Genomic DNA, 13,771 nt, shown 5'->3' on the forward strand with positions numbered 1-13,771 from the left:
AAGGTTCATCCCTGTTGTAGCATGTATCAATACGTCAATCCTTTTAATGGCTGAGTTATATTCCATTCTATGGATGTACCACATTTGTTTCTCTGTTCCTCAGTTGATGGACATTTGATTCCAGTTTTGGCATAGTATGAGATAATGCTATTGTGAACATCTGTGTACAAGTTTTTGTGTGAACATATGTTTTCAGTTCTCTTGGATAGAGCTCTATTCCTTCTTTCCCTCTTTTGTGCTATAATTGTTGTATGTTACAAACCCAGCAATACATTGTTCTATTACTTTGTATAATTTTGTCTTTTAAAGAGAGTAAAGGAGAGCAAGGATATATCTAGAATTTGGTTAATCTCTTTATTTGCAATTTCTGGTTCTCTTCCTTCGTTCCCATAGATTCAAGTTACCATCTGGTGTCATTTTCTTACTCCAACATAGCTTTGCTCCCACCCACCACCTTTGTGCTGTTTTGTCAAATATATTGCATTCCTATGTGTTATAGGACCAATAATTCAATTCTATACATAGATTCATACAACCACTTTTAAACTATAGTTAAGAAATGCGCATTTACTGGGATGCCTGTGTGGCTCAGTCTGTTAAGTGTCTACCTTCGGCTCAGGTCATGATCCCAGAGTGCTGAGTTCGAGGCCCATGCCAGGCTCCCTGCTCAGGGGAATCTGCTTCTCCCTCTCCCTATGCCGTTCTCCCTGCTCCTTCTCTCTCTCACTCTCTATCAAATAAACACAGTCTTTTTTAAAAATTAAAAAAAGAGAGGGGCGCTTGGTTGGCTCAGTCGTTAAGCATCTGCTTTCAGCTCAGGTCATGATCCCAGGGTCCTGGGATTGAGCCCGGCATCAGGCTCCCTGCTCAGTGGGAAGCCTGCTTCTCCCTCTCTCACTCCCCCTGCTGGTGTTCCCTCTCTCGCTGTGTCTCACTCTGTCCAATAAATAAATAAAATCTTTTTAAAAAAAATTTAAAAAAGAGAGGGGCACCTGGGTGGCTCAGTTGTTAAGCATCTGCCTTCAGCTCAGGGCGTGATCCCAGGGTCCTGGGATCAAACCCCGCATCAGGCTCCTCCGCTATGAGTCTGCTTCTTCCTCTCCCACTCCCCCTGCTTGTGTTCCCTCTCTCGCTGGCTGTCTCTTTCTGTCAAATAAATAAATAAAATCTTTTTTAAAAATTTTTTAAAAAGAAAAAAATGTGCATTTATGTTTTCTTTTATAATTATGTACCTACCTTTACCGCTGCTTCTTGTTTTCTAGTGTACAATTGAATTAAGGTCTGGGATCATTTGCTTTCAGCCTGAAGCACTTTCTTTAGTATTTCAGGTAAGGTGGATCTCCTAGCAACTAATTGTCTCAGTTTTTGTGTATCTGGGAATGTTTTACTTCACCTTTTTTGCAGAATGTAAGATTCTTAGTTGGCAACTTTTTTCTTTCAGCTTTGAATATGTCATCCCACTATGTTCCTTCCTACATTGTTTCTGATTAGAAGTCATCTATTAATCTTATTGGAGTTCTCTTGTATGTGAAGAGTCATTTTTCTCTCATTTCAAGGTTTTCTCTTTGTCGTAGCTGTCACCGCTTTTACTAAGATGTGTCTGGGTGTGGACCTCTTTGTGTTTATCCTACTTGAATAGGATAAAATCCATCTCACTAGGAAGGAACAGTCAAAATACTGTGGTCTAAAATATCTTTAAATAATTCATTTCTGGGGGGCACACGGGTAGCTCAGAGCATCTAACTTTTGATTTTGGCTCCAGTTGTGGGATCGGCCTGCATCAGGCTCTGTGCTGTGCATGGAGCCTGCTTGGGATTCTCTCTCACCCTCTCCCTCTTCCTTTCCCCCCTAAAAAATCCATTCATTCACTCATTCGTTCATTCATTTATGTGTGTGATTATGCTACTGAATTAATATGTATGCAGCTACATTTATTTATTTCTATTAGTTTTTAATGTTTAAGCATTTCTTTTTATTATTTAATTTTGTTTTTAATTATATGAACCAACCTAGCGAAGTCAAAAATATAAGAAGGTATATTGACTCACGAAAGACTTGACTCTCAGCAGTCCTGTCTCCTCTTCCTTGCCCCCCTTCTAAGTAATCATTTTTGCTAATTGTGGTTAATCATCCTGCTATTTTTTTAAATATAAGAACTGGTGTATAGGTGCTCATACTCCCTTTATACAGAAGACAGCACTTGGACAAAACATCCCTTACCTATATCTTCCTTATTCCTTTCTAAACTACATAGTACTCCATGGTGTGGATGCACCATAGTCCACTCAATCTGTCCCCTATTGGTGGACATTCTGGTAGTATTTTATCAGTGTATTAGTTTTCTATTACTGCATAATGAGTTATCACAAATTCAGTAACCTAATAGAAAAAAATTTATTATCTCAGTTTCCACGGGTCAAGAGTCTGAACACAGGTTATCTAGGTCCTCTACTCAGCATCACACGAGGCTGAAATCAAAGTATTGGCCAAGTCTGTGATTTCATGTGAAGCTTGGAGTCCTCTTCCAAGTTCACTGGTTGTTAGCATTCCGTTATTTGTGGTTTTAAAGTCAAGTTCCCATTTTTCTGCAAGCTGTCAGCTGAGATGATACGACCCAGGACCCTCTACAGAGGTCCTCTCACATATGGGAGCTTACTTCTCCAAAGTCATCAAGACGATCTCTTTTTTAAGAACTCACCTGATTAGGTCAGACCCACTCAGGATAATCTACCTTTAGACTAGGGCTAAACCAACTGATTAGGGACCTTAATTATGACTGAAGAATTCCTTTACCTTTGCCATATAATGTACCCTAACCCTGAGATTGCTATCCTACTGTATTCACAAATTCTGCTTGCACTGAAGATGGGGAGATAGTACCAGGTATATATGGGGCAGGGTGAGAATCTTGGGTCTATCTTAGAATTCTGTCTACCACATTTAGGCTTACAAATAATGCCACAATGGGGGTGCCTGGCTGGCTCAGTCAGAGGAGCATGAAACTCTTGATCTTGGGGTGGTGAGTTCAAGCCCCATGTTGGGTGTAGAGATTATTTCAATAAATAAATGAACCTTTAAAAACAAAACAAAACAAAAACAAAACAAAACAATGCTACAATGAAAGCTCTGTGTATATGTTATTTTATATAATTGCCAGTTATCTTTGAGACAAATTCCTACAAGGATTATGCATGTGCAATTTTTTTTTTATAATTAATTTTATTTAATTATATTATGTTAATCACCATACAGTACATCCCCTGATTCTGATGTAAAGTTTGATGCTTCATTAGTTGCGTATAACACCCAGTGCACCATGCAATACGTGCCCTCCTTACTACCCATCACCAGTCTATCCCATTCCCCCACCCCCTCCCCTCTGAAGTCCTCAGTTTGTTTCTCATAGTCCATAGTCTCTCATGTTTCATTCCCCCTTCTGATTACCCCCCCTTTCTTTATCCCTTTCTTCCCCTACCGATCATCCTAGTTCTTATGTTCCATAGATGAGAGAAATCATATGATAATTGTCTTTCTCTGCTTGACTTATTTCACTTAGCATTATCTCCTCCAGTGCCGTCCATGTTGCAGCAAATGTTGAGAATTCGTTCTTTCTGATAGCTGAGTAATATTCCATTGTATATATGGACCACAGCTTCTTAATCCAGTCATCTGTTGAAGGGCATCTCGGCTCCTTCCATGATTTGGCTATTGTGGACAATGCAGCTATGAACATTGGGGTGCATATGGCCCTTCTCTTTACTACGTCTGTATCTTTGGGGTAAACACCCAGTAGTGCAATGGCTGGGTCATAGGGTAGTTCAATTTTTAACTTTTTAAGGGACCTCCACACTGTTTTCCAGAGTGGCTGTACCAACTTGCATTCCCACCAACAATGTAGGAGGGATCCCCTTTCTCCACATCCTCTCCAACAATTGTTGTTTCTTGCCTTGTCTATCTTTGCCATTCTAACTGGCGTAAGGTGGTATCTCAGTGTGGTTTTGATTTGAATTTCCCTGATGGCTAATGATTTTGAACATTTTTTCATGTGTCTGTTAGCCATTTGTATGTCTTCATTGGAAAAGTGTCTGTTCATATCTTCTGCCCATTTTATGATTTGTTTATTTGTTTCTCGTGTATTGAGTTTGAGAAGTTCTTTGTAGATCTTGGATACCAGTCCTTTATCTGTGGTGTCCTTTGCAAATATATTCTCCCATTCCGTGGGCTGTCTCTTAGTTTTTTTGACTGTTTCCTTGGCTGTGCAGAAGCTCTTTATCCTGATAAAGTCCCATAAGTTCATTTTATCTTTTATTTCTCTTGCCTTTGGAGATGTGTCGTGAAAAAGGTTGCTCTGGCCGATGTCATAGAAGTTGTTGCCTATGTTCTCCTCTAGAATTTTGATGGATTCCTGTCTCACATTGAGGTCTTTCATCCATTTGGAGTTTATTTTTGTGTATGGTGTGAGAGAGTGGTCAAGTTTCATTCTTTTGCATGTAGCTGTCCAATTTTCCCAGCACCATTTATTGAAGAGACTGTCTTTTTTCCACCGGATGTTTTTTCCTGCTTTATCAAAGATTAGTTGCCCAAAGAGCCGAGGGTCCATTTCTGGGTTCTCTATTCTGTTCCATTGGTCGATGTGTCTGTTTTTGTGCCAGTACCATGCTGTCTTTGTGATCACAGCTTTGTAGTACAGCTCGAAATCCGGCATTGTGATGCCCCCAGCTTTGTTTTTCCTTTTCAACAGTTCCTTGGAGATTCGGGGCCTTTTCTGGTTCCATACAAATTTAAGGACTATTTGTTCCAGTTCTTTGAAAAATGTCCTCGGTATTTTGATCGGGATAGCATTGAAAGTGTAGATTGCTCTGGGTAGTATGGACATTTTAACTATGTTAATTCTTCCAATCCATGAGCATGGAATATTTTTCCATCTTTTTATGTCTTCCTCAATATCTTTCAAAAGTGATCTATAGTTTCTAGCATATAGGTCCTTTACGTCTCTGGTTAAGTTAATTCCAAGGTAACGTATGGTTTTTGGTGTTATTGTAAATGGGATGGATTCCCTAATTTCTCTTTCTTCAGTCTCGTTATTCGTGTATAGAAATGCAACTGATTTCTGGGCATTGATTTTGTATCCTGCCACCTTACTGAATTGTTCTATAACTTCTAATAGTTTGGGAGTGGATTCCTTTGGGTTTTCCATATAGAGTATCATGTCATCTGCAAAGAGAGACAGTTTGACTTCTTCTTTGCCGATTTGGATACCTTTGATCCCTTTTTGTCTTCTGATTGCTGTTGCAAGGACTTCTAGTACTATGTTGAATAATAGTGGCGAGAGTGGGCATCCTTGTCGTGTTCCTGATCTTAAGGGAAAGGCTTCCAGCTTTTCCCCATTGAGAATAATGCTTGCAGTAGGCTTTTCATAGATGGCTTTTATGAGATTGAGAAATGTACCCTCTATTCCTACACTCTGAAGGGTTTTAATCAGGAAAGGATGCTGTATTTTGTCAAATGCTTTTTCTGCATCAATTGAGAGGATCATATGGTTCTTGAGTCTTTTCTTGTTGATATGATGTATCACATTGATTGATTTGCGAGTGTTGAACCATGCTTGCATCCCAGGTATGAATCCCACTTGGTCATGATGGATAATCCTTTTAATGTACTGTTGGATTCTATTAGCAAGGATCTTGTTGAGGATTTTGGCATCCATATTCATTAGAGAAATCGGTCTGTAATTCTCCTTTTTGAGGGGGTCTTTGCCTGGTTTGGGGATCAAGGTAATATTAGCCTCATAGAATGAGTTTGGTAGCTTTCCTTCTGTTTCTATTTTTTGAAATAGCTTTAGGAGAATAGGTATTATTTCTTCTTTGAATGTTTGGTAGAATTCCCCAGGAAAACCGTCTGGGCCTGGAGTTTTATTATTTGGAAGGTTGTTTATCACTGACTCAATTTCTTCATAGTTAATTGGCCTATTTAAGAAATCTATTTCTTCCTGTTTCAGTCTTGGTAGTTTATAGGTTTCCAGGAAGGCCTCCATCTCTTCCAGATTGTTTAGTTTTTTGGCATATAGCTGTTGATAAAAGTTTCTAATAATCCTTGCAATTTCAATGGTGCTGGTCGTGACCTCTCCCTTTTCAGTCATAATTTTAATAATCTCAGTCCTTTCTCTTTGTTTTTGGACAAGTTTTGCCAGTGGTCTATCAATTTTATGGATTCTCTCAAAGAACCAGCTTCTAGTCCTGTTGATCTGCTCTACTGTGGTTCTGGTCTCTAATTCATTGATTTCTGCTCTAATCTTGGTCAACTCCTTCCTTGTCAGTGGGTTAGGCCTGTCCCTCTGTTGCTGTTCCAGTTTCTTGAGGTGAGAATATAGAAACTGCATTTTAGATTTTTCTATTCTTTTGAGTGAGGCTTGGATGGCTATGTATTTCCCCCTTAGGACTGCCTTTGCAGTATCCCATAGGTTTTGGACCGTTGTGTATTCATTCTCGTTGGTCTCCATAAATTGTTTAATTTGTTTTTTGATTTCCTGGTTTATCGAGTCATTCTTGAGCAGGATGGTTCTTAGCCTCCAAGTGTTTGAGTTTCTTCCAGGTTTTTCCTTGTGGTTGAGTTCCAATTTCAGAGCGTTGTGGTCTGAGAATATGCAGGGGATAATTTCAATCTTTTGGTATTGGCTGAGACCTGTTTTGTGTCCCAGAGCATGATCTATTCTTGAGAATGTTCCATGGGCATTTGAATAGAATGAGTATTCTTTGGTTCTGGGGTGTAGTGTTCTATATATATCTATGAGGTCCAACTCGTCGAGTATGGCATTCAAAGCCTTTGATTCTTTGCTTAGTTTTTGCCAGGGTGTTCTGTCTATTTCTGATAGTGGGGTGTTGAGGTCCCCTACTATTACTGTGTTCTTATCTATATGTCTCTTTATTTTGGTTAAGAGTTGGCTTGTGTATCTTGCTGCTCCCCTGTTGGGGGCATATATATTAATAATTGTCATATCCACTTGTTGAATACTTCCTTTAAGAATAATATAGTGCCCTTCTGTATCTCTCTCTATGGCCTCTAGTTTAAAATCCAGTCTATCTGATATGAGAATTGCTACTCCAGCTTTCTTTTGAGGTCCATTTGCGTGGAAGATGGTACTCCATCCCCTTACTCTAAGTCTGAATGCATCTTTGGGTTCAAAATGAGTCTCTTGTAGACAGCAAATGGATGGGTCATGTCTTTTTATCCAATCTGCAACCCTGTGGCGTTTTATGGGAGAGTTTAAGCCATTTAGATTGATAGAGATTATTGACAGATATGATTTTAATGATGCCATTTCTCTTTAAAGTCTTTGTATCGGTTGTGACTTGCTGCTCTGTATCACTCTTGGGGCCTTTTTACCTTTATAGAGCCCCCCTTAATATCTCCTGTAGGGCTGGTTTCGTGGTTACGAAATTGGTTAATGATTGGCGATTTTGGAACGTCTTTATTTCTCCATCAATTCTGAATGACAGCTTTGCTGGATAAAGGATCCTTGGCTGCATGTTTTTCTCTGAAAGAGCTTTAAAAATGCCCCCCCAAGCCTTTCTCTCATTCCAGGTCTCTGTAGACAGGTCTGACGTAATCCTGATACCTTTGCCTTGGTACGTGAGAAATTTCTTTGCCCTGGCCGCTTTCAATACTGTATCCTTGGATCTAATATTTGCGAATTGCACTATGACATGCCGTGGCGTAGGTTTGTCCTGGTTGAGCTTGGATGGGGTCCTCTCTGCCTCTTGGACACGAATGCTTGTTTCCCTTGCTAGATTAGGGAAGTTTTCAGCTACAATTTGTTCAAATATCTCTTCTAGACCTCTGTTTTTCTCCACCCCTTCAGGGATGCCGATGATTCTGACATTGGATCGTTTCATAGAGTCAGTAATCTCCCGTAATCTACATTCGTGGGCGTGGATTTTTTTAAGACCAGCTTCTATTTTCGTTTTTTCTTCTACTAACCCATCCTCCAATTCGCTAACGCGTTCCTCTGCCTCGGTGACCCTGGCCGTCAGAGCCTCTAGTTTTGACTGTATTTGGCCCACTGAGTTTTTAATTTCTGTCAGATTCGCTCTCATTTCTGCCCTTAGGGATTCTATATTCTCAGCAACGCTTTCTCTGATGCTTTTTTCAAGTTTACTCATCATCTTGACCATTGTTGCTCTGAATTCCATTTCTGATAATTGGGATACATCCATATGTATTAATTCTGTGGCCGAGGCCAATTCTGTGGCAGAGGCCACAGACTCATTATCTTTTCTTTGCTGGGGGGGACTTCTCCTTCTCGTCATTCTGATGAAGAGAGATTGCAGGGTTGTCCAGAGCCCAAGTGTTGACTGGGACCCAGGCCGTGCGCCCTTGTTTTATAGAGATCTTAGGGATGTGGGCTTCTTCCTTAAAGAGTTTATTTATTTATTTGAGAGAGAGAGAGACAGTCAGCAAGAAAGGGAACCCAAGCAGAGGAGTGGGAGAGGAAGAAGCAGGTTCCCGGTGGAGAAGCCCGATGAAGGACTCCTTACGGAGCGTTGTGATCACACCCTAATCCGAAGACAGGTGCTTGGTGACTGCGCCACTCAGGCGCTCCGGGTTGTGGGCTTCTTGATTTTTCAGCCTGCCTTCTGGGGGAGGGGCCTGCCTGCCGGTACTCAGAAAACCCTGTTTGGGTAGAGTCTCTGTGTCCCTTGCGAGGGGGGATGGGGATGGGCACCCTGTGAGCCGGTATTTCCGGGCTTTTGTTCTCTGGCGGCTTTCCCTGGCGGTTTGCTATGCCTCTTCTGAGAGAGCAGCAGCGGCTGAAATTCAGCCTCTGTCTCAGAACAGAGGGATCGCGGATCGTTCTCCACTGATGTTCTGGCCACTTTAACTCTGTTTCTGTTGGTGCTGCTCAACCCTGCAGCATCCCGGGCTGTGCGCCCCACACCCGGCGTCCCAGCCCTCACTTCCAGGGCCGGCACGTCTCTGTCCTTTGTGTTTCCAACCCCGCCAGTCACCAGCCGCCCCGCGCGGGCTCCGNCCGGAGCTCCCCGTCTCAGTCTGGTGTCTCACGGGTGCTGACCGCGAGTCCGCCTGCTCCCCCGTGCAGGTGGCCCTCCAGCCACCAGCCGCCCCGCGGACGCTCCCGGAGCTCCCTTCTCAGCCTGCTGTCTCAAGCGTGCGGGTCTGCGGTCTGTTCGCTCCCCCTTGCAGGTGGCTACCGCTTCCCGGCGCCCTGACACGGCGGCTCCCTCCCCCTTCTGTTTAGCTTCGGATATCTGTGCGTGGTTTCACGGCTCCCCGCTTCGTACCTCGATACTCAGCGCTGGAGATGTTCATTTGTAGAGATCCAGATGTGTCTTATGCATGTGCAATTTTGCTATATATTGCCACCAAGTTTCCTCCACAGAGGTCAGACAATTTTGTATTCCCATTAGCAATGTAAGAAAGAGCCAGTTTACAAACATCTTCACTAACAGACTATATTGTCAAACTTCTGATTTTGCCAATCTGATTGATAATAAATGGTATTTAACTATAATTTAAATTTGTATTTTTTATTATGAAAGAATTTAAGCATATTTCTCATATCTTTAAGGGACATTTTGAGCTTTGTGTATGATACATTCAAACTTTTCAGATGCTGGAGATGAAAAAGAAAATCTGGCACCAGAGAAAAGTATGAGAAGACACTGACTTTTTGAAAAGTTCATAAAACCTATGGATCTGCTCCAAAAAAAATTTTGATCTAAAAATATGAGTCTTTTGCACAGCAAAGGAAGCGATCAACAAAATGAAAAGGCAACCTGCTGAATAGAAGAAGATATTTGCAGGGGGGGGGTAAACAGATGGGGGAATGAACCATGAGAGACTATGGACTCTGGGAAACAAACTGAGGGCTTCAGAGGGGAGGGGGGTGGGGGAATGGGATAGGCTGGTGATGGGTATTAAGGAGGGCACGTATTGCATGGTGCACTGGGTGTTATATGCAAGATGAATCATGGAACTTTACATCAAAAACTAGGGATGTACTGTATGGTGACTAACATAATATAATAAAAAAAATAAATGACAAAAAAAAAAAAAAAGAAGAAGATATTTGCAAATAATATATCCAATACGGATCCAAAATTTATAAAGAACTCTTACAATGTAACACCAAATAATAATAATCCAATTAAAAAGTGAACAGAAGACCTGAATAGACATTTTTCTAAAGAAGACACACAGATGGCCAAAAGATACATGCAAAGATGCTCAGCATAGTTCATCATCAGGGAAATATAAATTAAAACCACAGTGAGACATCCCCTCACACCAGTCAGAATGGCTAAGTAGCAAAAAGACAAGAAATAACAAGTGTTGGTGAGAATGTGGAGAAACCGGAACCGTTGTGCACTGTTGGTGGGAATATATATTGGTACAGCCACCACGAAAAATAGTGTGGCGTTTTCTCGAAAAAATTAAAAATAGAAATACCATATGACCCAGTAATTTCACTTCTGGGTATTTATGTGTGTGATTATGTACAGAATTTTCTTTTTCATCTCCAGCATCTGAAAAGTTTTAATGTATCACACTCAAGTCTCAAAATCTCCCTTAAAGATAAGAGAACTATGCTTAAATTCTCTCATAATAAAAAATACAAATTTAAATTAGAGTAAAATACCCTTTACTACCAATCAGATTGGCAAAACCAAAAGTTTGACAATATAGTCTGTCAGCGAAATTTACCCAAAGAGAATGAGAACATTAATTCAAAAAGATATTTGCTCCCCTATGTTCATTGCAGCACTATTTACAATAGCCAAGATGTGGAAGCAACCTGTGTCCATCATAGACGGATGGATAAAGAAGTGGTATATTCAGTAGACGCTTAAATAATGGGGTGTTGGGAGACCAATATTCATACAGTCTAAAATCCACGTATAACTTTTTTTTTTAAGATTTTTATTTATTTATTTGACAGAGAGAGAGACAGCCAGCGAGAGAGGGAACACAAGCAGGGGGAGTGGGAGAGGAAGAAGCAGGCTCACAGCGGAGGAGCCTGATGTGGGGCTCGATCCCATAACGCCGGGATCACGCCCTGAGCCGAAGGCAGACGCTTAACCACTGTGCCACCCAGGCGCCCCATAAAATCCACATATAACTTTTGACTCCCAAAAAACTTAACTACTAATAGTCTACTCGTCACTAGAAAACTTAGTGATGACATAGTCAATTAACACATATTTTCTATGTTATATGTATTATATACCATATTCTTACAATAAAGTAAGCCAGAGAAAAGAAAGTGGTATTAAGAAAGTCATAAAAAAGAGAAAATACATTTACAGTACTGTACTGTATTCACGGAAAAAAAGTAACTTACAAGTGAACACATGCAGTTCAAATCCATGTTGCTCAAGGATCAATTCTATATACAATGGAATATTTCTCAGCTATAAAAAGACTGAAATCTTGCCACTTGAGACAACATGAATGGACCCAGACAGTATTCTGCCAAATGAAATACTTAGAGAAAGACAAACACTATATAATTTCACTTATATGTGGAATCTAAGAAGCAAAAGAAACAAACAAAATAGAAACAGACTCATTAATACAGAGGAAAAAAAAATGATTGCCAGAGGAAAGAGGGTGGGAGGATGGGCAAAAAAAGGGAAGCAGATTAAGATAACCTTCAGGTGTAAATAAATAAGTCACAGGGATGAGAAGTGCAGCAGGGGGAACACAGTCAGTACTATCATCATAATTTCGTATGGTGGTAACTACACTTACCTGGTGAGCATTGGGTAATGTACTGAGTTGTCAAGTCACATGCTGTAAACCTGAAACACATATAACGTCGTATGTCAACTATACTTCAATAAAAAAAAAAAAACCCTGAGTTCATTTTTATATGCAATTTATATTATTGCTTGAATGTTTCCTGCTTTCACATAGGCAACATAGAAAAGAAACCATTTTTATTAAAAAAATCATTTTTCTCAGGGCACCTGGCTGGCTCAGTCAGTGGAGCGTGCAGCTCATGATTTCAGGGTTATGGATTCAAGCCCCACATTGGGTGTAGAGATTCCTTAAAAATAATTTTTTTTTTTAGATTTTATTTTATTTTATTTTTTTAAGTAGACTCCACACCCAATGTGGGGAACGAACTCACGACCCTGAGATCAAGAGTCACCTGCTCTACCAAGGGAGCCAGCCAGGAGCCCCCCCTAAAAATAAAATCTTTTAAAAAAATCATTTGTCTCAATATTGCATATGATTGTAATTTCCATTTTTCTTTTGACTTCCTGGCATATTAACCCCATTCACTGCTCAAACTTACTTCCCACCATGGGAACCACGAAACCCAGCAGCTGGGTCCCCATCTCCTCTGACAGGGAGGGCACGGCCTCCTGGCACAGATTTGGTTCATTAAATGCAGCAGCCTGGCATTCTCAATTCTTCCGAGTTTGGTTCTGTGGTGCAATCTCGGCCATGGCTCTGACTCCTAGTCGGCCACTGCTCCTGCTGGGTCGCCAGGTTCCCTTGCCAGCCCTCCTGGAAACTCTGGGAGCAATCCCATAGCCTTTCCGTAAAATCCTTTTCTGCTTTATCGGCTCTGACTGGGGTACCTTCTTTTTTTCTCACAGAAATTCATGGCAACTTTCTGAAAATGTGAAATAAATTAAAATTGCTTAAATGGAATGAAAATGAGCTTGGTGACTGCTCAGAAATGAGAATATGGAAGTTATCCGGCAAGAATAAGAAGTTCCTATGACAGTGCTCTTTGACCTAACACACTTGTCGGCTTTAATGTCCAACTTATTTCCATTGCGGTTCCTAGTAAGTGCTTAATCACAAAGACATGAATTATTATAACCCTCAAGGCAGCGGGAGGCCTCGCTGTCCCCTTGATCTTGAGGTAAAACTTCCTTGTAGTCAATAATGCTACAGCTCATGAAATCCAAAGCTCTATTCAAGATTTCTGCTAACCCTGCACCATCCGGCATCTGCCCGGCTCACTTCTAAGCCCTGAAGTCCTTACATTTCTGCCTCATCTCACCCAACACTGACTCCATCTTGGGCCCTCCTCACACACAAGCTTTTGTGACAATAATGGATTTGACTGCATCTTTTTTCGGGGGGAGGGGGGTGCAGAAAGGTCACATCAAACAATGTTATACTATTTTACTGACTCTAAATGCTTCTCTTTCTGTTAGACAAAGCAGTTATGGCCATTGTCTGAAGCTTTGAGACTTGCTGATGTCCAGGCCCCAAGGGGGGCTCCCCTTTGACCCAGTGATAATCTCTGTACCTTGTTTTTGTTGTTTTTATACCACTTCTTTGTACTGACCCAGTCAGTAAGAGGCAGCCATGCCGCCTTGAAAAGAATCGGAATCATAAAGGCAGGCACACAGAAAGCAAAACCTAATGTAGGGTTGTACTTTTTGCTGCATTTCTGCACTTTGTTCACCTTCTGATTTCTGTCTTATATCTGCAATGGGCTGTTAAGTGGGGAACAGAAAAGCTCTGAGGGAAACAGAGCATGGAATTTATTTATAATAATTTATTAGAAAGAAAACTGAAGGAGACAACCCTACCCTCAAAGCTCCATGGGAACTAAATGAGGGTTCCTTGGTAAGGAGGTGACAAGGACAACAGTGTACCCTAGAGCATCACCTGAGAGGAGGTGGGAGGAAGGGCCGAGTCACAGAGGGGAGCGGGGGGACAGCAAGTGAAAAGGCAAAGTCACCATCAAGGGCAGCCAGATCTCTGACGCACCCTCTGCAGGGAG

General features: G+C 41.2%; 1 protein-coding gene across 2 annotated transcripts in view; it reads right to left on the bottom strand.

Moving 5' to 3' along the window:
- OTOL1 (otolin 1) overlaps positions 1-13,771 on the bottom strand; it is a 191,707-nt gene that overhangs the window by 37,713 nt on the left and 140,223 nt on the right. Inside the window, exon 6 of one of the 2 annotated variants that reach the window (XM_034663538.1) lies at positions 11,770-11,819. The gene's annotated coding sequence lies outside the window, so the exon portion shown is untranslated. Of the gene's footprint in view, positions 1-11,606; positions 11,820-13,771 lie in introns of those variants that run through there. The other variant, XR_004626345.1, reaches the window with a different exon arrangement.

This window comes from Ailuropoda melanoleuca, chromosome 1 (genome assembly GCF_002007445.2).
Source record: "Ailuropoda melanoleuca isolate Jingjing chromosome 1, ASM200744v2, whole genome shotgun sequence".
Classification (NCBI taxonomy): Eukaryota; Metazoa; Chordata; class Mammalia; order Carnivora; family Ursidae; genus Ailuropoda; species Ailuropoda melanoleuca.